The sequence below is a fragment of the Callithrix jacchus genome, chromosome 10 (genome assembly GCF_049354715.1).
Source record: "Callithrix jacchus isolate 240 chromosome 10, calJac240_pri, whole genome shotgun sequence".
Classification (NCBI taxonomy): domain Eukaryota; kingdom Metazoa; phylum Chordata; class Mammalia; order Primates; family Cebidae; genus Callithrix; species Callithrix jacchus.
The window spans coordinates 82,732,187-82,758,286 of record NC_133511.1 but is presented as its reverse complement, the minus strand read 5'-3'; the positions used below and the strand labels follow the sequence as shown (position 1 = coordinate 82,758,286).

Here is a 26,100-nt window from a genome sequence, read left to right as displayed (position 1 = left end):
TGAACAGTGCTGGAATAAACATATGTGTGCATGTGTGTCTTTATAGTAGAATGATTTATAATCCTTTGGTTATATACCCAGTAATCGGATTGCTGGGTCAAATGGTATTTCTGGTTCTAGGTCCTTGAGGAATTGCCACACTGTCTTCCACAATGGTTGAACTAATTTACACTCCCACCAACAATAGAAAAGGGTTCCTATTTCTGCACATCCTCTCCAGCATCTGATGTTTCCTGACTTTTTGACGATCACCATTCTAAATGGTATGAGATGGTATCTCAATGTGGTTTTGATTTGCATTTCTCTAATGACCAGTGATGATGAGCTTTTTTTCATTTATTTGTTAGCTTCATAAATGTCTTCTTTTAAGAAGTGTCTGTACACTTCCTTTGCCCACTTTTTGATGGGGTTGTTCGTTTTTTTCTTGTAAATTTGTTTCTTTCTAGATTCTGGATATTAGCCCTTTGTCAGGTGGACAGATTGCAAAAATTTTCTCCCACTCAGTAGGTTGCCTGTTTACTCCCATGATAGTTTCTTTTGCTGTGCAGAGACTGTTCAGTTTAATTAGATCCCATCTGTCAATTTTGGCTTTTGTTGCCATTGCTTTTGGTGTTTCAGTCATGAAGTCTTTACCCATGCATATGTCCTGAATGGTATTGCCTAGGTTTCCTTCTAGGGTTTTTTTATGATTTTAGGTCTTACATTTAAATATTTATTCCATCTTGAGTTTATTTTTGTATAAAGTATAAGGAAGGGGTCCAGTTTCAGTTTTCTAGATATGGCTAGTCATTTTTCCCAACACCATTTATTAAATAGGGAATCCTTTTTCCATTGCTTGTTTTTGTCAGGTTTGTCAAAGATCAGATGCTTGTAGATGTGTGGCTTTATTTCTGAGACCTCTTATTCTGTTCCATTTGTCTATATGTCTGTTTTGGTACCAGGTCCATGCTGTTTTTGTTACTGGAGCCTTGTAGTATAGTTTGAAGTCAGGTAGCGTGATGCCTCCAGCTTTGTTCTTTTTACTTGGCTATGCGGGCTCTCTTTTGGTTCCATATGAAATTTAATGTAGTTTTTTCCAATTCTATGAAGAAAGTCAACGGCATCTTGATGGGGATAGCATTGAGTCTATAAATTACTTTGGGCAGTATCGCCATTTTTACGATATTGTTTCTTTCTATCCATGAACATGGAATGTTTTCCCATTTGTTTGTGTTCTCTCTTATTTCCTTGAGCAGTAGTTTGTAGTTCTTCTTGAAGAGGTCCTTCACATCTCTTGTAAGTTGCATTCCTAGGTATTTTATTCTCTTTTTAGCAATCGTGAATGGGAATTTACTTATGATTTGGCTCTCTGTTTGTCTGTTATTGATGTATAGGAATGCTTGTGATTTTTGCACATTGATTTTGTATCCTGAGACTTTGCTGAAATTGCTTATCAGCTTAAGGAGATTTTGGGCTGAGATGGTGGGGTTTTCTAAATATATGGTCATGTCATCTACAAGCAGAGACAATTTGACTTCCTTTCTTCCTATTTGAATATGCTTTATTTCTTTCTCTTGCCTGATTGCCCTGGCCAGAACTTCCAATAGTGTGTTGAATAGGAGTGATGAGAGAGGGCATCCTTGTCTTGTGCTGGTTTTCAAAGGGAATGCTTCCAGCTTTTGCCCACTCAGTATGATATTGGCTGTGGGTTTGTCACAAATAGCTATTATTATTATTTTGAAACAGTCTCTCTGTGTCACCAGGCTGGAATGCAGTGGTGCAATCTTGGCTCACTGCAACCTTCACCTTCTGGGTTCACAGAATTCTCCTGCCTCAGCCTCCCAAGTAGGTGGGACTACAGGAGTGCATCACCATGCTCAGCTAATTTTTGTATTTTTATTAGAGACGAGTTTTCACCATGTTGACCAGGATGGTCTCTATCTCCTGACCTTATGATCTGCCCGCCTTGGCCTTCCAAAGTGCTGGAATAACAGGTGTATGTCACCACACCTGTCAACAGTGCTTATTATTTTGAGATACATCTTGTCAACCGCTGATTTTATTGAGAGTTTTTAGCATGAAGGGGTGTTGAATTTTGTGAAAGGCATTTTCTGTATCTATTGAGATAATCATGTGTTTTTTGTCATTGGTTCTATTTATCTGGTAGATTGTGTTTATTGATTTGCATATGTTGAACTGGCCTTGCATCCTGGGGATGAAGCAGATTGGATCATGGTGGATAAGCTTTTTGATGTGCTGCTGGTCTCAGTTTGCTAGTACTTTACTGAGGATTTTCACACTGATGTTCATCAGGGATATTGTCCTGAAATTTTCTTTTTTTTGTTGCTTCTCTGCCAGGTTTTGGTATCAGGATGATGCTGGCCCCATAAAATTAGTTAAGGAGGAGTCCCTTTTTTTGTATTATTTGGAATAGTTTCAGAAGGAATGGTATCAGCTCCTTTTTGTACCTCTGGTAGAATTTGGCTGTGAATCCATCTGGTCCTGGTTTTTTTTTTTTGGTTGGCAGGCTATTAATTAGTGCCTCAATTTCAGAACTTGTTATTGGTCTATTCAGGGATTTAACTTCTTCCTGTTTTAGACTTGGGAGGGCGTAGGTATTCAGAAATTTATCCATTTCTTCTAGATTATCTAGTTTATTTGTGTAGAGGTGTTTATAGTATTCTCTGATGGTAGTTTTTATTTTTTATTTTTTTAAAGACTAGTCAAGTGCAGTAGTGAGAAGGGGGGAAAGAGTAGAACAAGGAGTTCGATCTGTAACTGATTGTGAACAATCAATTGAGATAACTTACTATCTTCGGACCAGCCGGTAGTTTTTATTTTTGTGAGATAAGTGGCGATATCCCTTTTATCATTTTTTATTGTGTCTATTTGATTTTGCTCTTTTCTTTATTAGTCTGGCTAGTGGTCTATTTTGTTGATCTTTTAAAAAAATCAGCTCTGGATTCATTGATTTTTTTTTGGAAGGGTTTTTGTGTCTCTCTCTCCTTCAGTTCTGCTCTGATCTTGTCTTTTGCTAGTTTGCTCTAGTTTCTCTAGTTCTTTTAATTGTGATAATAGGGTGTTGACTTTAGATCTTTTTTGCTTTCTCCTTTGGGCATTTAGTGATATAAATTTTTCTCTACACAGTGCTTTAAATGTGTCCCAGAGATTCTGATATGTTGTCTTTGTTCTCATTGGTTTCAAAGAACTTATTTAGTTCTGCCTTAATTTTGTTATTTACCCAGTAGTCATTCAAGGGGAAGGTTGTTCAGTTTCCATGGAGTTGTGCAGTTTTGAGCAAGTTTCTTAATCCTGAGTTCTAATTTGATTGCACTGTGATCTTAGAGGCTGTTTGTTATGATTATGTTCTTTTGAATTTGCTGAGGAGTGCTTTACTTTTGATTATGTGATCAATTGTAGAATAAGTGCAATGTGGTGCTGAGAAGAATGTCTCTTCTGTTGATTTGGGGTAGAGAGTTCTGTAGATTTTTGTTAGGTCCATTTGGTCTGGAGCTGAGTACAAGTCCTGAACATCCTTGTTAATTTTCTATCTTGTTGATCTGTCTAATATTGACAGTGGTATGTTGAAGTCTCCCACTATTATTGTGTGGGAGTCTAAATCTCTTTGTAGGTCTCTAAGAACTTGCTTTATGAATCTGGGTGCTCCTGTATTGGGTGCTTATAGATTTAGGATAGTTAGCTCTTCTTGTTGCATTGATTCCTTTACCATTATGTAATGCCCTTCTTTGTCTTTTTTGATCTTTGTTGGTTTAAAGTCTGTTTTGTCAGAGACTAGGATTGCAACCCCTGCTTTTTTGTTTGTTTGTTTGCTTTCCCTTTGCTTGGTAAATATTCCTTCATCCCTTTATTTTGAGCCTATGTGGGTCTTTGCACATGAGATTGCTCTCCTGAATACACCGCACTGATGGATCTTGACTCTATCCAATTTTCCAGTCTGTGTCTTTTCATTGGAGTATTTAGCCTGTTTACATTTAAGGTGTCTCATGCTTATAACCCCAGCACTTTGAGAGGCCAAGGTGGGCAGATTCCTTGAGGTCAGGTGTTCAAAACCAGCCTGGCCAAGATGATGAAAGCCTGACTACTAAAAATACAAAAAATAAATAAATAAATAAATAAATAGCCAAGTGTGGTGGCGTGCACCTGTAGTCCCAGCTACTCAGGTGGCTGAGGCATCAGAATTGCTTGAACCTGGAAGGTCAGTGCTGCAGTGAGGCGAAATCATGGCATTGTACTCCAGCCTGAATGGCACAGTGAGACTCTGATTCAAAAAAATAAAAAAGAAGGCCAGGCGCAGTGGCTGACACCTGTAATCTCAGCACTTTGGAAGGCCGAGGCGGGTGGATTATGAGGTCAAGAGATCGAGACCATCCTGGTCAACATGGTGAAACCCCGTCTCTACTAAAAATACAAAAAATTAGCTGGGCATGGTGGCGTGTGCCTGTAATTTCAGCTACTCAGGAGGCTGAGGCAGGAAAATTGCCTGAACCCAGGAGGCGGAGGTTGCAGTGAGCCGAGATTGCGCCATTGCACTCCAGCCTGGGTAACAAGAGCAAAACTCTGTCAAAAAAAAAAACACCAAAAAAACAAAAAAATAAAAATAAAATAAAATAAAAAAGAAAAAAGAAAAGTAATATGTCAGTATGAGGCTGGCTAAATAAATTGTGTTACATTATGTTATATCCACACAGTGGAATACTATGTAGCCATTGAAAAGAAAGATGAAGCTCTGTAGTTACTGACATGGGAGAGTCTTCATGATACATTGTTGAATTTAAAAAAGCAAGGTGAATATAGATAGCAAATAAAATCAAGTAGATATATTAAATTGTGTCTGTATTAAAAAATGGAAAATAATCAATATATATTCACGACATATTTCCCCATAAATATCCAAGAAACTGATCACTTGTAGACTCTATGTTTGAAGTGGTAGTAGATGGGGGCTAGGTGTACTGGTAGCAAGGAGATTTTTCAGTATGCTTTTTCCGTCTTTTGATTTTTGAATTATCTGAATATATTAACAAATTTAACCGTAAGTGAATATATAAGTAAGTTAACTTGGATTTTAAAAAAGTCAGGGTCACAAAGATAAGCAGACTCACACAAAAATAAAATAATTCATTGGAAAAGACATGGAAAATAAAAATATGAAAAGGAAATAAAATCACTTAGCACTGCCATAGTTCTGAGGTTACCACAGTTAACATCAAAGCATAATTCTTTCTAGTCTCTTTATTCTAGTGAATTTGAGGATATTATATTTTGTTCTTAATACTTGTTTTCAATGGTTATATTTTAGTTTTTGTTCTAATCAAGAGTAAGCCAATATCTGAGTATTTCATCAGTCTCTTTATTTGTGAATAATCTAGAACCTTTACTTTTGCCCTGTTCTTCCCTCCCTGACTTCCAGGATAATATAGTTTAGAGTGTTATTTTTTTAATTTTTAATTTTTTAATTTTTTTTAATGTTTTGAGTTCTGGGGTACATGTGCAGAACACGCAGGTTTTTACATAGGTATACATGTGCCATAGTGGTTTGCTGCTTCCATCCCCCTCACCTACATTAGGTATTTCTCCTGATGTTAGCCCTTCCCAATCTCCCCACCCCGTGCTATCCCTCCCCTAGTCCTCCTACCCACTGACAGGTCCTAGAGTGTGATGTTCTCCTTCCTATGTCTTTGTGTTCTCGTTGTTCAACACCCACTTATGAGTGAGATCATGTGGAGCTTGGTTTTCTATTCTTGTGTCAATTCACTGAGAATGATGGTTTCCAGCTTCATCCATGCCCCTGCAAAGGACATAAACTCATCCTTGTTTTATGACTGCATAGTATTCCATGGTGTATATGTGCCACATTTTGTTTATCCAGTCTATCATTAATGGGCATTTGGGTTGGTTCCAAGTCTTTTCTATTGTAAACAGTGCCACAGTAAACATACATGTGCATGTGTCTTTATAATTGAATGTTTATAATCCTTTGCGTGTATACCTAGTAATGGGATTGCTGGGTCAAATGGTATTTCTAGTTCTAGATCCTTGAGGAATCGCCACACTGTCTTCCACAGTAGTTGAACTAATTAACACTCCCACCAACAGTGTAAAAACATTCCTATTTCTCCACATTCTCTCCAGCATCTGCTGTCTCCTGATTTTTAAATGATCACCATTCTAACTGGTGTGAGATGATATCTCAATGTGGTTTTGATTTACATTTCTCTAATGACCAGTGATGACGAGCTTTCTTTCATTTCATGTTTGTTGGCTGCATAAATGTCTTCTTTTGAGAAGTATCTGTTCATATCCTTTGCCCACTTGATGGGATTGTTTTTTCTTGTAAATTTAAGTTCTTTATAGATTCTCTTTATTAGCCGTTTGTCAGATGGGTAGATTGCAAACATTTTTTCCCATTCTCTTGGTTGCCTGTTCACTCTGATGATAGTTTCTTTTGCTGTGCAGAAGCTCTTAAGTTTAATTAGATCCCATCTGTCAATTTTGGCTTTTGTTGCTATTGCTTTTGGTGTTTTAGTCATGAAGTTCTTGCCTATGCCTATGTCCTGAATGGTATTGCCTAGGTTTTCTTCTAGGGTTTTTATGGTGTTAGGTCTTATGTTTAAATCTTTAATCCATGGATTAGAGTTTTAAATATAGATTATTGTTATTGCATAAATTGTTATATCACATGTATTTTCCATCAATAATAATATCTTGGCATATGTTTTCAGGCTTTTAAAATAATAACATTATTGAGATATAATTCACATACTATGTAATTTACCTATTTAAAGTATACAATTAAATGTTTTTTAATGTAGTCACAGAGTTGTGGGACCATCACTATAGATATTTATTTATTTATTTATTTATTTATTTATTTATTTTTGAGACAGTATCTCACTCTGTTGCTCAGGCCGGAATTCAGTGGTGTGATCTCAACTCACTGCAACTTCTTCCTCCTGGGTTCAAGAGATTCTTGTGCCCCAGCCTCCTCAGTAGCTGGGTAGCTGGGATTATAGGTGTGCACCACTATGCTTAGCTAATTTTTGTATTTTTATTAGAGAAGGAGTTTCACCATATTGGCCAGGTTTGTCTCAAACTCCTGACCTCAAGAGATCCTCCGGCCTTGGCCTACAAAAGCACTGGGATTATAGGTGTGAGCAACCATGCCCAGCCATCACTATTGCTGTTATAACATTTTCATCACCCTCAAAAGAAATTCTGTACCTGAGGTAGATATTAGAAGCTGAAATAGACCCTTTTCCAGCTAAGGTTTAAATTTAACTCTGAGTTTTAAGATAGTTCAAGTAGAAAGGGAAGTATTGTTGTTTGTGGTCCTTAACTAAAAAACTTAAAACAATTAACTTTATATTTAACATTCATGTTTCAAAAATCTGAAATTAGTACAGAATAAGAGGTTATTCTAAGGATGTGCTAAAAATTCTAACTTTTTAAAAAGTTCACTTATAGTAATACTATAACATCTATAAGTAAAAGTACTTAATTTTCCTAACATTTCAACTAATTAAAATTTAATTGACTTAAATCCTTAGCTAACTGAATTTTTATTTCTTAATCCAAATGAGGAAAAATAGAGAGAAAAAAAGAAACTCTGCACCTGTTAGCCATCCCTCCTCCTTGTTTTCCTCTCTCCTCCCGCAACCCTAGGCAACCACTAATCAACTTCCTATCTCTCTATATTTGCCTCTTTTAGCCATTTCATATAAATGGAATCATACAATATGTGGTCTTTTGTGACTGGTTCATTTCACTTAGCATGTTTTCTTTTTTTTTTTTTTTTTAAGACAGAGTCTCACTTTGTCACTCAGGATGGAGTGCAGTAGCACGATCTCTGCTCACTGCAACCTCTGTCTCAGCCTCCTTAGTAGCTGGAGCTACAGGTGTGCACCACCACACCCAGCTAATTTTTGTATTTTTTTTCGTAGAGAATGGTTTCACCATGTTGTCCAGGCTGGTCTCTAACTCCTGAGTTTAAGGGATCCACCAGCTTTGGCCTTCCGAAGTGTTGGGATTAGAGGCGTGAGCCACTGCACCCAACCACTTGGAATGTTTTTAAGGTTCATCCATATTGTTGAATGTATCAGTACTTCATTCCTTTTTATGGTTGAATAAGATTCCATTGTATAAATATATTGTATTTTGTTTGTCTATTCATCAGTTGCTAGGCATTTGGATTGTTTCCACTTTTTTGCTATTATGAATAATGCCGTAGTGAACATTTGTGTAGAAGATTTTGTGTAACTTTGTTTCCAAATCTTGTGGGTATATGTCTAGGAGTGGAATTGCTGGATCATATGGTTACTCTGTATTTAACTTTTTGAGGAACTGTTAGACTGTTTTCCAAAGTGGCTGTACCATTTTACATTCCCACCAACAGTGCATGAAGAGTTCAGTTTCTCCACATAATTGCCAACACTTGTTATCATCTTTTTTATTATAACCATCCTAGTGGGTGTGAAGTTACCTTCAGTGTTGAAACTAAGTTTGAATAGTTTTATGACAAAAGATGAGCTGGGCAAAACACCAAGCATACTAATGAACACATACACACACACACACACACACACACACACACACACACACACATACACACACACACTAAAGTCTAGAGAGGAAGAGATAAAATCTTATTAATTTGTACCAATGGTTCCCAAACGTTAATGGGCATTGGAACCACCTGAAAGATGTTTTGTTTAAGCTTAGATTGCTGAGCCTTACCCCAGAATTTCTGATTTAGTAGGTCTGTGATGAGTCCCAACATTTACATTTCCAACAAATTCTCAGATGTTTCTGCTGCTGGTCTGAGAAGCACATTTTATTGTCCCTCTTTTTTTTTTTTTTTAAATTTTAAGCCTAGAGTATTTTGAATGAAGACCACATTTTAAGAACCACCAACTTGACAAACATGTGCCCAGTTTGTTTCTTACATGAGCTTTACATTTGTTACATACTATTATTATCCCATTTTACAGATCAGGAAACTAAGGCAGAGCTGAAGCAGTAGAACTGATGGCCTGGTCTGGCTCTAAGTGTTTATGCTCTTAACCACTATGTTATGATGCTATACAGAGTAAATTCACACATCGTATAAATGTTTATTGAGTGAAAACTTGCAAATAATAAATTTTCTGCAAATTTGGGATACTCACCTCCAAGAAAGGAGATTTATTCTCTTTAAGACAACAGTCTAAAAATCTAAGTATTCCCTTAATGTGCTTGTATCTATCAATTAACTAATTAGCTATTGTATTCAGTAATTTTAAAACTACTTATATGTTTAAGGCCCAGTTTTATGTAATGTAGTACAAACGTGAATTATAATTTGTATACTAACTAGTATTGTTGAATAAATGGTTTTGAGACTTTAGAGAATCACAGAAATTCTTTGGGTCTCAAGTTTCTTCGTCAGACTATGCTTCTGTGATTTGGATTTAGTTGTTCCATTTAAAATTCAAATAATGACAATCATTTCTTAATTGAGAGGGGAAAGGGGAAAAATTTAGTGGATGGACTTTTTTTTCTTTTTTAGTTTTTGAATTGGAGTCTCTGTCACTCAGGCTGGAGTGCAGTGGCTCAATCTTGGCTTACTGCAACCTCTGCCTCCTGGGTTCAAGTAGCTGGGATCACAGGCCCCTACCATCATGCTAGGCTAAGTTTTATATTTTTATTAGAGACGGGGTTTCAACATGTTGGCCAGGATGGTCTTCAACTCCTGGCCTCAAGTGATCTGCCTGCCTCAGCCTCCCAAAGTGCTGGGATTATAGGCATGAGCCACCAGGCTTGGCTATAGATGGACTTTTCTCAGTTATTTTTTCTTTTTAACTTTCATTTTAGGTTTGTGGTACATGTGAAGATTTGTTACATAGGTAAGCACATGCCACAGGAGTTTGTTGCACATATTATTTCATCACCCAGTTATTAAACCCAGTATCCATTAGTTATCTTCTCAGCTCCTCTTGCTCCTCCCACCTTCCATGCAAGTAGCCCACAGGGTCTGTTGTTTCCTTCTTTGTGTTCATAAGTTCTTATCATTTAGATGCCTCTTATAAGTGAGAATATATGGTATTTGGTTTTCTGTTCCTGAGCTGTTTTGCTAAGGATAATGGCCTCTAGCTCTATCCATTCCTGCAAAGGACATATCTCATTATTTTTTATGACTGTATAGTATTCCATGGTGTATATGTACTATATTTTCTTTAATCTGTAATTGATGGACAATTAGGTTGATTCCATGTCTTTGCTACTGTGAATAGTGCTGCAGTGAACATTTGTGTGCATGTGTCTTATGGTAGAAAGATTTAGATTCCTCTGAGTATATACCCAGTAATGGGATTGCTGGGTTGAATGGTAGTTCTCCTTTTAGCTCTTTGAGGAATCGCCAAACTGCTTTCCACAATGGTTGAACTAATTTACATTTGCACCAATAGTGTGTAAGTATTCCCTTTACTCTGCCCTGCCAGCGTCCATTGTTTTTTACTTTTTAATAATAGCCATTTTGACTGGTGTGAGATGGTATCTCATTGTGGTTTTGATACACATTTCTCTAATGATAGTAACATTGAGCTCTTTTTCATGTTATTGGCTGCATGTATGTTTTCCTCTGAGAGTTATCTTTTCATGTCCTTTGTTCAATTTTTTTTTTTTTTGAGACAGAGTCTCATTTTGTCACCCAGGCTGGAGTGAAGTAGTGTGATATTGGCTCACTGCAGCCTCCACCTCCCTGGTTCAAGTGATTCTCCTGCCTCAGCCTCCTGAGTAGCTGGGATTATAGGCATACACTACCAGGCCTGGCTAATTTTTGTATTTTTATAGAGATGGGGTCCTACCATGTGAGTCAGGCTGGTCTCAAACTCCTCACATCAAATGATCCACCCACCTCGGCCTCCCAAAGTGCTGGGATTACAGGCATGAGCCACTGCACCTGGCCATTGCCCACTTTTTAATGGGGTTGTTTGTTTCTCTTTTGTAAATTTGTTTAAGTTCCTTATAGATGCTGGATATTAGACCTTTGTCAGATGCATAGTTTGCAGATATTTTCTCCTATTCTGTAGGTTGTCCATTTATTCTATTGATATACTTTCTTTTGCTGTGTACAAATTATTAAGTTTATTAATTTTTGCTTTTGTGGTGATTGCTTTTGGTGGTTTTGTCATGCAATCTGCCCATTCTTATGTCCAGGATGGTATTGCCTATTTGTCTTTCAGGGTTTTTATAGTTTTTGGTTTTACATTTAATTCTTTAATCCATCTTAAGTTGATTTTTGTGTATGGTGTAAGGAAGGGGTCCAGCTTTAATCTTCTGCATATGACTAACCAGTTATCCCAGCACCATTTATGGGATAGGGAATCTTCCCCTTTGCTTCTTTTTGTTAGCTTTGTCGAAGGTTGTAGATGTGCAGCCTTATTTCTGGGCTCTATTCTGTTCCATTTGTCTGTGCAATTTTTAAATATTATTTAATTATCACAGTGCTATAAAGAACTCCCTGAGAGTGAGTAATTTATGAAGAAAATAGGTTTAATTGACTCACCGTTCTGCAGACTATACAGGAGGCATGGCTGGGGAGGCCTCAGGAAACTTCCAATCATGGTGAAAGGTAAAAGGGAAGCAGGTATGTCTTCACATGGGTGGCAGGAGAGAGAGAGAGAGAGAGAGAGAGAGAGAGAGAGAGAGAGAGAGAGAGAGAGAGGGAGAGAGAGAGAGAGAGAGAGGAGAGAGTGAGAGAAAGAGAGAGAGAGAGAGAGAAGCATTTCCTGCAGTGGGGTGGGAAATGTAGAGAGCTCAGGGAGGATAGAGAAAGACCCACCCATTGCAGTGACACTGAATCAAAATTCAGGCGGCTGCTTGTCAGTTGTGAAGGGATCTTTCTTAGCAGATTCATTAGCTTTCAAGTTTCCCCTTTGGGGGAGACAAAATTTCCCCATATCTCTTGATCCCATACATGCCTAATCCTGTCACCCATAGCCTTCAGCAAAGAGTACCAGGCAGATTAATCCAAAGAGAATAGTGGTTAACATCCCATAGTGCCAAATCAATGGAGACTTTTCTGAGTGGGGCATTTAACCCCCTAAATCTTAGGAAGGACTCTAAGCTTTTTTAAGTTGGGCCTTGAACCTAAGTTTAATCAAGTATCCTTGCCTTCTATTAAGAGGGGCCTTTAACTTTCTCTGTCTTAGGAGAGATTGTCCTAAATTGGGCCTCAAGCCCAATCCCATCCATTACCTGGATAAAATGTACCCCACCACTTACCCAAAGTTGGCCAATTGGTGGTACAGTCTATTTCCTTTGGGTTGGAGGTCTTCTCAGTATGGCCCCGTTGTGATTTACCAGGAAGATGTTACTGGACTTTTCTCTGTTTTAAGATTTTCTCCCTTAAAATTTTCTTAGCTTTGAAAAGTTACTGATAGGAAAACTCAAAGTTGATCATATTTTGTTTGACAGCTTGTTTCCTCATGGATATTTTGTTTGTGATTTATGTTTTTATATTGCATACATACAAATTACTCATACTTTCTTTATACAGTTTTTCCTATTTCATATATTAGTATTTCATTATGTATTTTATAATTTACTAATGTTCCATGATTTAAACTGGTATAAAGTGTTTTTTGTTTTTGTTTTTGTTTTGAGATGGTCTTGTTCTGTTGCCCAGGCTGGGGTGTAGTGGTGCAGTCTCAAGTTGACTGCTGCCTCTGCCTAGCTCAAGCAATTTTCCCACCTCAGCCTCCTGAGTAGCTGGGACTACAGGCATATACCACCTTGCATAGCTGATTTTGTTTATTTTTTTGTAGAGGTAAGGTCTCACTATGATGTTCAGGTTAGTCTTGAACTCCTGGATTCAAGCAGTCCTCTGGCCTTGATCCATAATGTTGGGATTACAGGTGTGAGCCACTGTACCTGGCTTGTGTGAAGTTTAAGTTTATACTAACCTGAACTATTCTCTGATATGCCTTGATTACATCAAGGTACAGAAAACTTTACTAAACATTTCTAGGTGATATGTAAGAAAGCATGTTTACTAATTAGTAGATTATATCAGGAAGATTTGTCAAAGACTTGGAAGCAGGCAAAACTGATAACCGGGTTTTCTTTCAGGGGAAGGCTGAACATGTAGGGACTCTCCAGGAATTATCTGATTCTAAATGAGTGTGTACTTTTAATCATCTTTGATTGATGAGGTTATTTTACAACTCTGTAGGAATAAACGTTAAATTTTATAATTCTGAAAAGGATGCAAATGATTTTGGCCCATAACAATGCAAATGATTTATATTCTTGGCAATGCAAACGGATTTTGTCCAGTAGAGAATACAAATTTCTGAAAGTCAAGTTCTGCAATGAATTGGTTTTGACTTACTGGTTTCCTCATTAATTACTCATTTAAGTAAAGTCTTTGATGCTTAACATTTTGACTCGTGTTGTTTTTATATTTATATGACTCATAATTTTATGATTTTGGAAATTACATTTTAAAATTATGTATTTGTATCATATAAGTAGTTAAATATAGGTGTATATATTTGGATTTCTCTCTTTCTCTTTTTTAAATTTTTTTTTTTTTCAGAGATGGAGTTTCGCTCTTCTTACCCAGGCTGGAGTGCAATGGCGTGATCTAGGCTCATGGCAACCTCCGCCTCCTGGGTTCAGGCAATTCTCCTGCCTCAGCCTCCCGAGTAGCTGGGATTACAGGCACGCGCCACCATGCCCAGCTAATTTTTTTTTGTATTTTTAGTAGAGACGGGGTTTCACCATGTTGACAGGATGGTCTCGATCTCTTGACCTCGTGATCCACCCGCCTCGGCCTCCCAAAGTGCTGGGATTACAGGCGTGAGCCACTGCGCCCGGCCCTTTTTTTAATTTTAAGAGGAAAGCTTTCACCATGTTGCCCAGGCTGGTCTCTAACTCCTGAAGAGTAATATAACATGAAGAGTAATATTTTCCCTTGTCACAAACAATGCTTGTACACCGAAGATAAATTACAATATATTCAGAAGCAAGAATAAAATTTAAAAATAAAAACATTTATAATTTTACCACTCAGGAATAATAATTACTATTAAGATCTTGGAATACAGTGTTTCAGACTTGTTTCTTGGCATACATGTAATTTATTTCTGAACTAGGATAATATGTACATATTGATTTAAAAATTTACATACATAAATGAAAATGTTTTGGCTGGTATTTTTTTGAAGATTTCATTTCAGCATTTCTGAAGAGGGGGCCAACAAAGCTTCTTGTTAGCTATTTTAGCTGTAATAACTTTGCAGGTGACATCTTATTATTTTAGAAATGAAAGCATAAATGGGGACATTAAATCACCAAATATGAAAGAAGTTCAAGCAAAATATTTTTATCCTCTAAATTATTAGAAATATCCATTGTGTATGGGATCTTAGAAGTCTGCTTGTACCTGCTTATATGTGTATCATGATGAATGAAATTTTTTTTTTTTAATTGTTGTTTTGTTTTGAAAAAGAAGCCTGCATGGAGGTTATTGGGGTTGAGGTTGGGGAAGAACTGAAGACTACAAAGGAAATGAAGTCTGGAAAATCAGTATAGGAAAGCAGTCCTGTCTTAGCTGTTAACATTTAAAAAGCCCTTTCAAGGACTAAAGAAATAAAGGCTACAAATGTCTGGAGCTTGAAATGGCTTTTATACTTTTGAACCTGTTACAAAAAGCTTTTCTTAGAACTGTCCTTCTTTTCTCTCCCCCAAAACAAATGGTTGGAAAAAAAAAAAAAAAAACAGGGAAAGAACAGATATAAAGATGTTGCCATAGCTTATTTTACATTTCTAAGCCAGAAGAAAGGCTTGAAAAAAGAGAACAAAGAGGAAGAGTTGCCATATTTTAAATTTTGAAGGAAACGAGGAGAATAAGTGGATATATCCTTGAATTTTTGTGAATTGGGAATAGCTCAAATGTAGGTGCATTTCTAGAAGGTATCAATACTTCTTGATTGTGCTACTACTAAACTTGTTTACAAACAAGCTGCAAAAAGTAACAGAAAGAGAGTAGTGTATATTGAGACTATCCTGTTTTTAATATAGTAACTGAATACAAATGTTCTATGTCTGTCTTCATGAAGAATAAGTTTCAAAAAGATATACGAAGGACATAGATTCTTATAAAATTCCTCACCGAAAAGTCAAGAATGATTTTTCTTCCTTGTTTTGTAATTTATTCATTATTTTATTAAAAAGAAATAGAAGAATGAATAACATTTGGTGATTTGTAGATTTTTTCCTTTTGGCATTATAAATCATGATTTCAGAAGAAATCCTAGTTCTTTCTAATGAAGTCTAAGTCTCTGAAACTAAAAACTTAAAAGGTTCTGTAATATTATATGAAAGTTCTAAATTTTAATCTCATTACTGATATTAATTTGATCTTGGCCAAGTCACCTAACTTCTCACAGAGCCAAGCTAGTTTATTCTAAGTTCTTTCCATCTCTAAAGCTCTGTGATTCTGAGTTCAATAAATATGAAAGTAATTTTGAGGATAAAACCACATTTAAACAGCTCAATTTAGCAAAAATATTTCTAATTTCTATGATATTTTAATTAATATAAAAAAATTTAGTATGACTGCATTTCATTTTTTGAATTATGTTTTGATGAAAACAGACATACAGAAAAGTATACAAATTGTAAGTGTATATAGCTCATTCATCACAAAATGAACATATCTATATAACCACTACCTGGGTCAAGAAATAAAACATTTTCAGTGCCCCTTACTCCTTCCTTCCCTCCCAATTACTATGACTCCCTCAAAGGTAACTATCCTGACTTCTAAGATCATAAATTATTTTTTTCTGTTTTTGAGCTTTATTTAAATAGAATCATACAGTATATGTTTTTATATCTACCTTCTTTTATACAATGTTATATTTATGAGAATCATTACTGTTGTATAATAGGGGTTGGTTTATTTTATTCTATATAGTATGCCATTGTATGAATTCATTTGTTGATGGGCATGTGAGTTGTTTCCAGTTTCTGGTTATTATGATTAATACTGCTATGAAGATTTTTGTATTTTTTTATATAAATGTACATGTGTTACTGTTGGGGATATGCTTAGGAGTAGATAATGCCAAAAGGTTTTCCAGACTGCTTGTACCAATTTATAATCCCACATGCTCAGACCATAAAATTTGAACAGTTCCTTTATGAAGATTGAAATAAAATGATCTCTAAAATGAAGCATTTTAACTTTCTTAAAAGAAAATGGTATATGAATACCAATCAGCCTTACTAATGCCTTTTTTGTTTTGTTTTAAAGAGATGGGGGTCTCTCTGTTTCCCAGGCTGGCCTCCAACTTCTAAGCTCAAGTGATTCTCCAGCCTCAGCCTCCCTAGTAGCTGAGACTACAGCTACATACCACCACACCTGACTACTAATGCCTTTTTTTTTTTTTTCTAGACAGAGTCTTGCTCTGTCACCCAGGCTGAATGCAGTGGTGCAATCTTGGCTTACTGCAACCTCTGCTTCCCATGTGGAAGCAATTCTTGGGCCTCGGCCTCCCAAATCACTAGAATTACAGGTGTGCACCACCATGCCTGGATAATTTTTGTATTTTTAGTAAAGACGAGGTTTCACCATATTCGCCAGGCTGTTCGTGAACTCCCGGCCTGTAGTTGATCCTCTCACCTCATCCTTCCAAAGTGCTGGGATTACAGGCATGAGCCACTGTGCCTGGCCTCTAATGCTTATTTTAAAAAATGTTACAGAACTATTCTTTGGAGACTAGCTAGAATTTGGGAATTTCTTACTACCTATCATTTGATACAGAAAGGTGGTTAATTTTTTTTCTTTTTCACTAATTTTTTTTTTTAATTTTTTATTGCATTTTAGGTTTAGGGGTACATGTGCAGAACATGCAAGACAGTTGCATAGGTACACACATGGCAGTGTGTTTTGCTTCCTTTCTCCCCTTCACCCACATTTGGCATTTCTCCCCAGGCTATCCCTCCCCATCTCCCCCTCCCGCTGGCCCTCCCCTTTTTCCCTCAATAGACCCCAGTGTTTAATACTCCCCTCCCTGTGTCCATGTGTTCTCATTTTTCATCACCTGCCTATGAGTGAGAATATGCGGTGTTTCATTTTCTGTTCTTGTGTCAGTTTGCTGAGAATGATGTTCTCCAGATTCATCCATGTCCCTAAAAACGACACAAACTCATCATTTCTGATTGCTGCATAATATTCCATGGTGTATATGTGCCACATTTTCCCAATCCAGTCAATCATCGATGGGCATTTGGGTTGATTCCAGGTCTTTGCTATTGTAAACAGTGCTGCAATGAACATTCGTGTACATGTGTCCTTATAGTAGAAGGATTTATAGTCTTTTGGATATATACCCAGTAATGGGATTGCTGGGTCAAATGGAATTTCTATATCTAAGGCCTTGAGGAATCGCCACACTGTCTTCCACAATGGTTGAACTAATTTACACTCCCACCAACAGTGTAAAAGTGTTCCTTTTTCTCCACATCCTCTCCAGCATCTGTTGTCTCCAGATTTTTTAATGATCGCCATTCCAACTGGCGTGAGATGGTATCTCAATCTGGTTTTGATTTGCATTTCTCTGATGACCAGTGACGATGAGCATTTTTTCATATGACTGTTGGCCTCATATATGTCTTCTTTCGTAAAGTGTCTGTTCATATCCTTTGCCCACTTTTGAATGGGCTTGTTTGTTTCTTCCTGTAAATCTGTTTGAGTTCTTTGTGAATTCTGGATATCAGCCCTTTGTCAGATGGGTAAACTGCAAAAATTTTTTCCCATTCTGTTGGTTGCTGATTCACTCTAGTGACTGTTTCTTTTGCCGTGCAGAAGCTGTGGAGTTTGATTAGGTTCCATTTGTCTATTTTGGCTTTTGTTGCCAGTGCTTTTGGTGTTTTGTTCATGAAGTCCTTGCCTACTCCTATGTCCTGGATAGTTTTGCCTAGATTTCCTAATAGGGTTTTTATGGTGCCAGGTCTTATGTTTAAGTCTTTAATCCATCTGGAGTTAATTTTAGTGTAAGGTGTCAGGAAGGGGTCCAGTTTCTGCTTTCTGCACATGGCTAGCCAGTTTTCCCAACACCATTTGTTAAACAGGGAATCCTTTCCCTATTGCTTATTTTTGTCAGGTTTATCAAAGAATGTATAGTTGTAGATATGTTGTGTTGCCTCCGGTGCCTCTGTTTTGTTCCATTGGTCTATATCTCTGTTTTTGTACCAGTACCATGCTGTTTTGATTACTGTAGCCTTGTAGTATAGTTTGAAATCCAGTAGTGTGATGCCCCCCACTGTGTTCTTTTTGCTTAGAATTGACTTGGCTATGCAGGCTCTCTTTTGGTTCCATATGAAGTTCATGGTGGTTTTTTCCAGTTCTGTGAAGAAAGTCAATGGTAGCTTGATGGGGATAGCGTTGATTCTGTAAATTACTTTGGGTAGTATAGCCATTTTTACGATATTAATTCTTCCGAACCATGAACATGGAATGTTTCTCCATCTGTTTGTGTCCTCTCTGATTTCGTTGAGCAGTGGTTTGTAGTTCTCCTTGAAGAGGTCCCTTACGTTCCTTGTGAGTTGTATTCCAAGGTATTTTATTGTTTTTGTAGCAATTGTGAATGGCAGTTCGTTCTTGATTTGGCTTTCTTTAAGTCTGTTATTGGTGTAGAGGAAGGCTTGTGATTTTTGCACATTGATTTTATATCCTGAGACTTTGATGAAGTTGCTTATCAGTTTCAGGAGTTTTTGGGCTGAGGCGATGGGGTCCTCTAGGTATACTATCATGTCGTCTGCAAATAGAGACAATTTGGCTTTCACCTTTCCAATTTGAATACCCTTTATTTCTTTTTCTTGCCTGATTGCTGTGGCTAGAACTTCCAGTTCTATATTGAATAGGAGTGGTGAAAGAGGGCATCCTCGTCTAGTGCTGGATTTCAAAGGGAATGCTTCCAGTTTTTGCCCATTCAGTATGATATTGGCTGTTGGTTTGTCATAAATAGCTTTTATTACTTTGAGATACGTTCCATCGATACCGAGTTTATTGAGGGTTTTTAGCATACAGGGCTGTTGAATTTTGTCAAATGCCTTCTCTGCGTCAATTGAGATAATTATGTGGTTTTTGTTTTTGGTTCTGTTTATGTGGTGAATTATGTTTATAGACTTGCATATGTTGAACCAGCCTTGCATCCCCGGGATGAATCCTACTTGATCATGATGGATAAATTTTTTGATTTGCTGTTGCAATCGGCTTGCCAATATTTTATTGAAGACTTTTGCATCTATGTTCATCATGGATATTGGCCTGAAGTTTTCTTTTCTTGTTGGGTCTCTGTCGGGTTTTGGTATCAGGATGATATTGGTCTCATAGAATGATTTGGGAAGGATTCCTTCTTTTTGGATTATTTGGAATAGTTTCAGAAGGAATGGTACCAGCTTCTCTTTGTGTGTCTGGTATAATTCGGCTGTGAACCCATCTGGACCTGGGCTTTTTTTGTGTGGTAGGCTCTTAATTGCTGCCTCGACTTCTGACCTTGTTATTGGTCTATTCATAGTTTCAACTTCCTCCTGGTTTAGGCTTGGGAGGACACAGGAGTCCAGGAATTTATCCATTTCTTCCAGGTTTACTAGTTTATGTGCATAGAGTTGTTTGTAATATTCTCTGATGATGGTTTGAATTTCTGTGGAATCTGTGGTGATTTCCCCTTTATCATTTTTTATTGCATCTATTTGGTTGTTCTCTCTTTTCTTTTTAATCAATCTGGCTAGTGGTCTGTCTATTTTGTTGATCTTTTCAAAAAACCAGCTCTTGGATTTATTGATTTTTTGGAGGGTTTTTCGTGTCTCAATCTCCTTCAGTTCAGCTCTGATCTTAATTATTTCTTGTCTTCTGCTGGGTTTTGAGTTTTTTTGATCTTGCTCCTCTAGCTCTTTCAATTTTGATGATAGGGTGTCAGTTTTGGATCTCTCCATTCTTCTCATATGGGCACTTATTGCTATATACTTTCCTGTAGAGACTGCTTTAAATGTGTCCGAGAGATTCTGGCATGTTGTGTCTTCGTTCTCATTGGTTTCGAAGAACTTCTTTATTTCTGCCTTCATTTCATTGTTTATCCAGTCAACATTCAAGAGCCAGTTGTCCAGTTTCCATGAAGCTGTGTGGTTCTGGGTTGGTTTCTGAATTCTGAGTTCTAACTTGATTGCACTATGTTCTGGGAGGCTGTTTGTTATGATTTCAGTTGTTTTGCATTTGCTGAGCTGTGCTTTACTTCCAATTATGTGGTCAATTTTAGAGTAGGTGTGATGTGGTGCTGAGAAGAATGTATATTCTGTGGATATGGGGTGGAGAGTTCTGTAAATGTCTATCAGGTTTGCTTGCTCCAGGTCTGAGTTCAAGCCCTGGATATCCTTGTTAATTTTCTGTCTGGTTGATCTGTCTAATATTGACAGTGGAGTGTTAAAGTCTCCCACTATTATTGTGTGGGAGTCTAAGTCTCTTTGTAAGTCGTTAAGAACTTTCCTTATGTATCTGGATGCTCCTGTATTGGGTCCATATATGTTTAGGATCGTTAGCTCTTCTTGTTGTATCGATCCTTTTACCATTATGTAATGGCCTTTTTTGTCTCTTTTGATCTTTGTTGCTTTAAAGTCTATTTTATCAGAGATGAGAATTGCAACTCCCGCTTTTTTTTGCTCTCCATTTGCTTGGTAAATCTTCCTCCATCCCTTTATTTTGAGCCTTTGTGTATCCTTGCATGTGAGATGGGTTTCCTGGATACAGCACACTGATGGGTTTTGGCTTTTTATCCAATTTGCCAGTCTGTGTCTTTCGATTGGTGCATTTAGTCCATTTACATTTAGGGTTAATATTGTTATGTTTGAATTTGATACTGCCATTTTGATGCTAGCTGGCTGTTTTGCCTGTTAGTTGTTGTAGATTATTCATTATGTTGATGCTCTTTAGCATTTAGTGTGATTTTGGAATGGCTGGTACTGGTTGTTCCTTTCTATGTGTAGTGCCTCTTTCAGGAGCTCTTGTAAAGCAGGCCTGGTGGTGACAAAATCTCTGAGTACTTGCTTGTTTGCAAAGGATTTTATTTTTCCTTCACTTCTGAAGCTCAGTTTGGCTGGATATGAAATTCTGGGTTGAAATTTCTTTTCTTTAAGGATGTTGAATATTGGCCCCCACTCTCTTCTGGCTTATAGAGTTTCTGCTGAGAGATCTGCTGTGAGTCTGATGGGCTTCCCTTTGTGGGTGACCCGAGCTTTCTCTTTGGCTGCCCTAGTATTTTCTTTTTTATTTCAACCTTGTTGAATCTGACGATTATGTACCTTGGGGTTGCTCTTCTTGTGGAATATCTTTGTGGTGTTCTCTGTATTTCCTGCAATTGAGTGTTGGCCTGGCTTGCTAGGTGGGGAAATTTTCCTGGATAATGTCCTGAAGAGTATTTTCCAGCTTGGATTCATTCTCTTCGTCACATTCTGGTACGCCTATCAAACGTAGGTTAGGTCTCTTCACATAGTCCCACATTTCTTGGAGACTTCGTTCATTCCTTTTTGCGCTTTTTTCTCTGATCTTGGTTTCTCATTTTATTTCATTGAGTTGATCTTCGACTTCTGATATTCTTTCTTCTGCTTGGTCAATTTGGCTATTGAAACTTGTGCATGCTTCATGAAGTTCTCGTATTGTGTTTTTCAGCTCCTTTAATTCATTCATATTCCTCTCTAAGTTATTCATTCTTGTTATCGTTTCCTCGAATCTTTTTTCATGTCTTTTTTTAAGGTTCTTAGTTTCTTTGCATTGATTTAATACATGTTCTTTTAGCTCACAAAAGTTTCTCATTATTCACCTTCTGAAGTCTAATTCTGTCTTTTCATCACAGTCTTTCTCCATCCAGCTTTTTTCCTTTGCTGGTTAGGAGTTTTGGTCCTTTCTAGGAGGCGAGGTGTTCTGGTGTCGGGTGTTTTCCTCCTTTTTACGCTGGTTTCTTCTTATCTTTGTGGATTTATCCACCTGTGGTCTGTGTAGTTGCTGACTTTTCAATTGGGTCTCTGAGTGGACACCCAGATTGTTGATGATGAAGTATTTCTGTTACTTGATTTTCCTTCTATCAGTCTAGGCCGTTTGCTGTATGACTGCTGAGGTCCACTTCAGGCCCTACTGCTCTGGGGTGCACCTATAGCAGCTGCAGAACAGTGAGGAATACTACCAGTTTCTTTTTCTGCTATCTTTGTCCCAGAATGATGCCTGCCAAATGTCAGTCTTTTGGATATAGAGAGGTCAGGGAGCTGCTTGAGGAGACAGTCTGTACTTTTTAGGAGCTCAAGTGCTGAGCTGTGAGCTCTGTTGTTCATTCAGGGCTGTTAGGCTGCTATGTTTAATTCTGCTGCAACATAACTCATAAAAAAACCCTTTTTTTTTCAGATGCTCTGTCTGGGGGGGGGGTTGGGGCTTTCCTTGTGAGTGTCCACCTCGCTGTCCTGCCCAGGTAGGAGGCAGTCTAGTCACTATTTGCCTGCCGAGGCTCTGCCCTGCTGGTATGAGGTTCGCCCTGTTGCTGCAGGGTCTGCCCTTCTGCTGCGGTCTCCGCCCTGCTGCCACGGGCTATGTCCTGCGGCAGAGTCTCTCTGTTGTAGCGGGTTGCCTCGGCAATGGCAGGCTGCGTCAGCAATGGGCGTGTACCTCAGTAGGGCGGTTTGCCTCGGTAATGGTGGGTGCCCCTCCCACATGGAGCTGCCGCCTCAGGGAACCCCTCCACGGGGAGCATTTGGAGTCACCATTTTGTTTGTCCCACTGTGCTACCCCAAATGCTGTCACCCTGGAATCTCCTGGGCTGGCTCACTGTCCAAGTCCCGTTCTGTTTCAAGTTCAGCCCTCCCAAGTCTCAGGTTGCCAGCCCAACAGGGCACCCGGATGAGTGCACTTCGTGCGGACCTCTGTGTAGCGCCGCCACAGTGCGGGCCACTGCCGCACCAGCTGCCGGCTGCGCCAGCCAAAACCTCTGCCTGGCATCCCGCCTCTCCCCTATACCTAGGAATTTCCCCGTTCTGTGGGCAACAAAGATCCATCTGAAAATGCGGCCCTGACTCCCCCTTTCCGCGCATTGACCACGAGCTTCAATTTTGGGTTGTTCTCACAGCGCCATCTTGAGTCCTCTCTCTTTACTAATTTTTGTTCCCTCAGATAACTGAGAGTAGTTAGAAAAAAGTAAAACTTCAAAACCATTAAACTATTGTTTTCATCTTTTTTTTTTACTTCCTTGCTAAGAAGTGTTTTAATACTGAACACCTTTAGCTGTTAACAATGTTTTTGAATATATAATACTTTTTGCTTTAAGTAGAGAGGAAATTAATGTTTATTATCTATTCCTGTAATGTTTCTGTTTCTCTTTTATTCCCCACTCCTTTTTTTCTTTCTAATTCTCATTAAAAATATATGTTTTTATTAAGGACCTTGTCTTCTATAGGCTATCCACAACACATTAATCATAAACTATTTCTTTTGGGAGAATAAAATACCAAAAACGAACTTAATCATAAAATCCTATTTATTATAGCAAGATAGTGCTATTCTACAGAAATATAATCTGAGACACAAATGTGAGTCACATATGTAATTTAAAATATTCTAGTGGTCATACCAAAAATGAAAAAAAAAACAGGTAGAATTAATGTTTATCATGTATTTTGTGTAACCCAATGTATCCACAATAGTATTATTTCAATATGTAATTTAAAAATTAGTAATGAGATATTTTAGATTCTTTTCTTCAAAAATCTGGTGTGTACTTTATACTACAGCCCTTGCCTATGAAGGCTAGTCATATTTCCAGCACCCCAGATAGCTATTGGCAGTGCAGGTTTAGGCATTCTACCACAGAATGGGAGCAGGCCCCACAATGTACAAGGTAGACATGATTTACTCATGCTTTTAGTAACATTTCACTGTAATGTACTCTAATAATGGGTCATTAATCTATGTTTGACACACAATATTTTAGTTTCTAGAGTAGGAAAGGGCTGGAAAGTACTGAAATTTATTTTTTGAAACTTTTCCAACAGGACTATTTTGCCAGATTCTAAATGACAACTTTTAAATTGGAGCCTTGAGATCTACAGAAGTCCAGTATATACTGAGGTAGTTTGCATATTCTAATGAGCAGCAGCAAGAGACACATCTGGTAGACATACGAGACCTAATGAAAATTAGAAGACACAACGTTTGGAACAACTGGTAGGTAAATAACAGATATTTATAATAATCTCTTTTTTATGAGGGAAATTTTTCTGAGGAAAAGCAATGAACATGACATTGTATAAAAAGAACTTTGAAAGTTTAGTAATTTTAGGAAAGTTGGAAATCAAAAGTTCCATGGAAGCAGATTTTTTTCATACAACAACGCTGTGCATACAGGCTACATAAACCTATTTGTACGATAAGATAGCTAAAATAATTATCATTTGCAGTAATAAATAGTGTTGTAATGCTAAAACAAAAAATATATATACATATATATATATTTTGAGACGGAGTTTCGCTCTTGTTATCCAGGCTGGAGTGCTGTGGAACGATCTTGGCTCACCGCAACCTCCGCCTCCTGGGTTCAGGCAATTCTCCTGCCTCAGCCTCCTGAGTAGCTGGGATTATAGGCACGCGCCACCATGCCCATCTAATTTTTGTATTTTTAGTAGAGACGGGGTTTCACCATGTTGACCAGGATGGTCTCGATTTCTTGACCTCATGATCCCCCTGCCTCGGCTTCCCAAAGTGCTGGGATTACAGGTGTGAGCCACCGCTCCCAGCAAAATTTATATTTTATTATTTTTAATAGTTTTGAAAAATTATGTAGAATTCTTTGAAAGATGAGGAAGGAGTTAAAAGGAGACAGATTTTTTAACAACTAAGTGGTTCATGATGGAGGTTATTTTATCTAGCTTTTTATTACAGAAATTAAAAAATATATTCACACATGGGCAGAATAATGAGTATGGACACTATGTACTTAGTGGGTAATTAAAATTTTTTGGCAAAGAAAAGTTGGATCAAGGTTTTCTCCATTGGTCACCAGGTGACAGGAGCAACTTAAGATGATTTAGTAGCTACCTGATTTGAGTTCTGCAGCAGTAGAAGGAGCTGGGGGAAGTATGTAGTTGTGACAGTGTAGACTGCATTGCTTCATGGATTGAGTAAATTGTTACATGGTTTAGTGTTTTGCACACCAGTGACTGAATTCTGGAAGTAGGCAGTGTAGTATTTCTGAGTTTGGTTTTTCCTTCTTTTGTCCTTTATCTGTTATTATTATCAACTATAGATACTTTGCTTAGTTTCTTGTTTAGTTTCAAAATTGTTCAAATTTTATACTTGCATGAATTTTAGGGTTGTTAGCTATCCGAAAAACTTAAAGTAAATTTTGTAGAAACAAAGTATGATTTCTCCTTTTTTTAAAAATTATTTTCTCATTTATTGTTTCCACAACAGCAAACATATGATTTCTCTAAGCAAGCATATTCTGAATGTATTATTCATATGAAATAAAATGTTGTTCATATTGTGAAGTAAATGATTTATGTAATGTAAAATAGAGAACCATTTTGTCTATATTCTCAAATTTTGCTTTTAAAAACAACTTAGTGAAAGATTTTGGCAATCGAATGCATTGTATACTACTGGTATAATTGTATTTTTTCTAGTTTTATATTAGTTTGTAAGTGCTTGCTAAAATTTTTTCTGATACTTTTGTACACCTCATACTTGCAGAAAATTTCTTAGGTATAGTTTGGATGCACCTATCAGCATAAGGCAATGTGCTATCTAAGAGAAAACCTGATGCAGAAGTCAGAAAGCCTGGGTTCACTGTGGCTCTGTCAGTTAATGCTGTGTTACCTTGGGTAAATCACTGGGCTTTCTGGATCTCAGTTTTTTTATTTGTAAAAGAAGAGGGTCAGGTAGATGACTTCTAAGATCCTTTAAGATTACAGGATGATATATTGGAGAGAATGTTTGTTTGGAATCAGTCACACTTGGCTTTCATTCATTCACAAGTATTTATTGAGAGCTGTTATTTATTGTGCCAGGCATGGGAAATA

The 26,100-nt window shown here is 37.5% G+C and overlaps 1 protein-coding gene across 3 annotated transcripts in view; it reads left to right on the top strand.

The window, feature by feature from the left end:
* The window catches only part of LOC144578134 (uncharacterized), a 131,592-nt gene that overhangs the window by 5,574 nt on the left and 99,918 nt on the right, over nt 1–26,100 (top strand). For 2 of the 3 annotated variants that reach the window (XM_078340671.1, XM_078340672.1), the window contains exon 3: nt 24,076–24,247. The gene's annotated coding sequence lies outside the window, so the exon portion shown is untranslated. Of the gene's footprint in view, nt 1–24,075; nt 24,249–26,100 lie in introns of those variants that run through there. The other variant, XM_078340673.1, reaches the window with a different exon arrangement.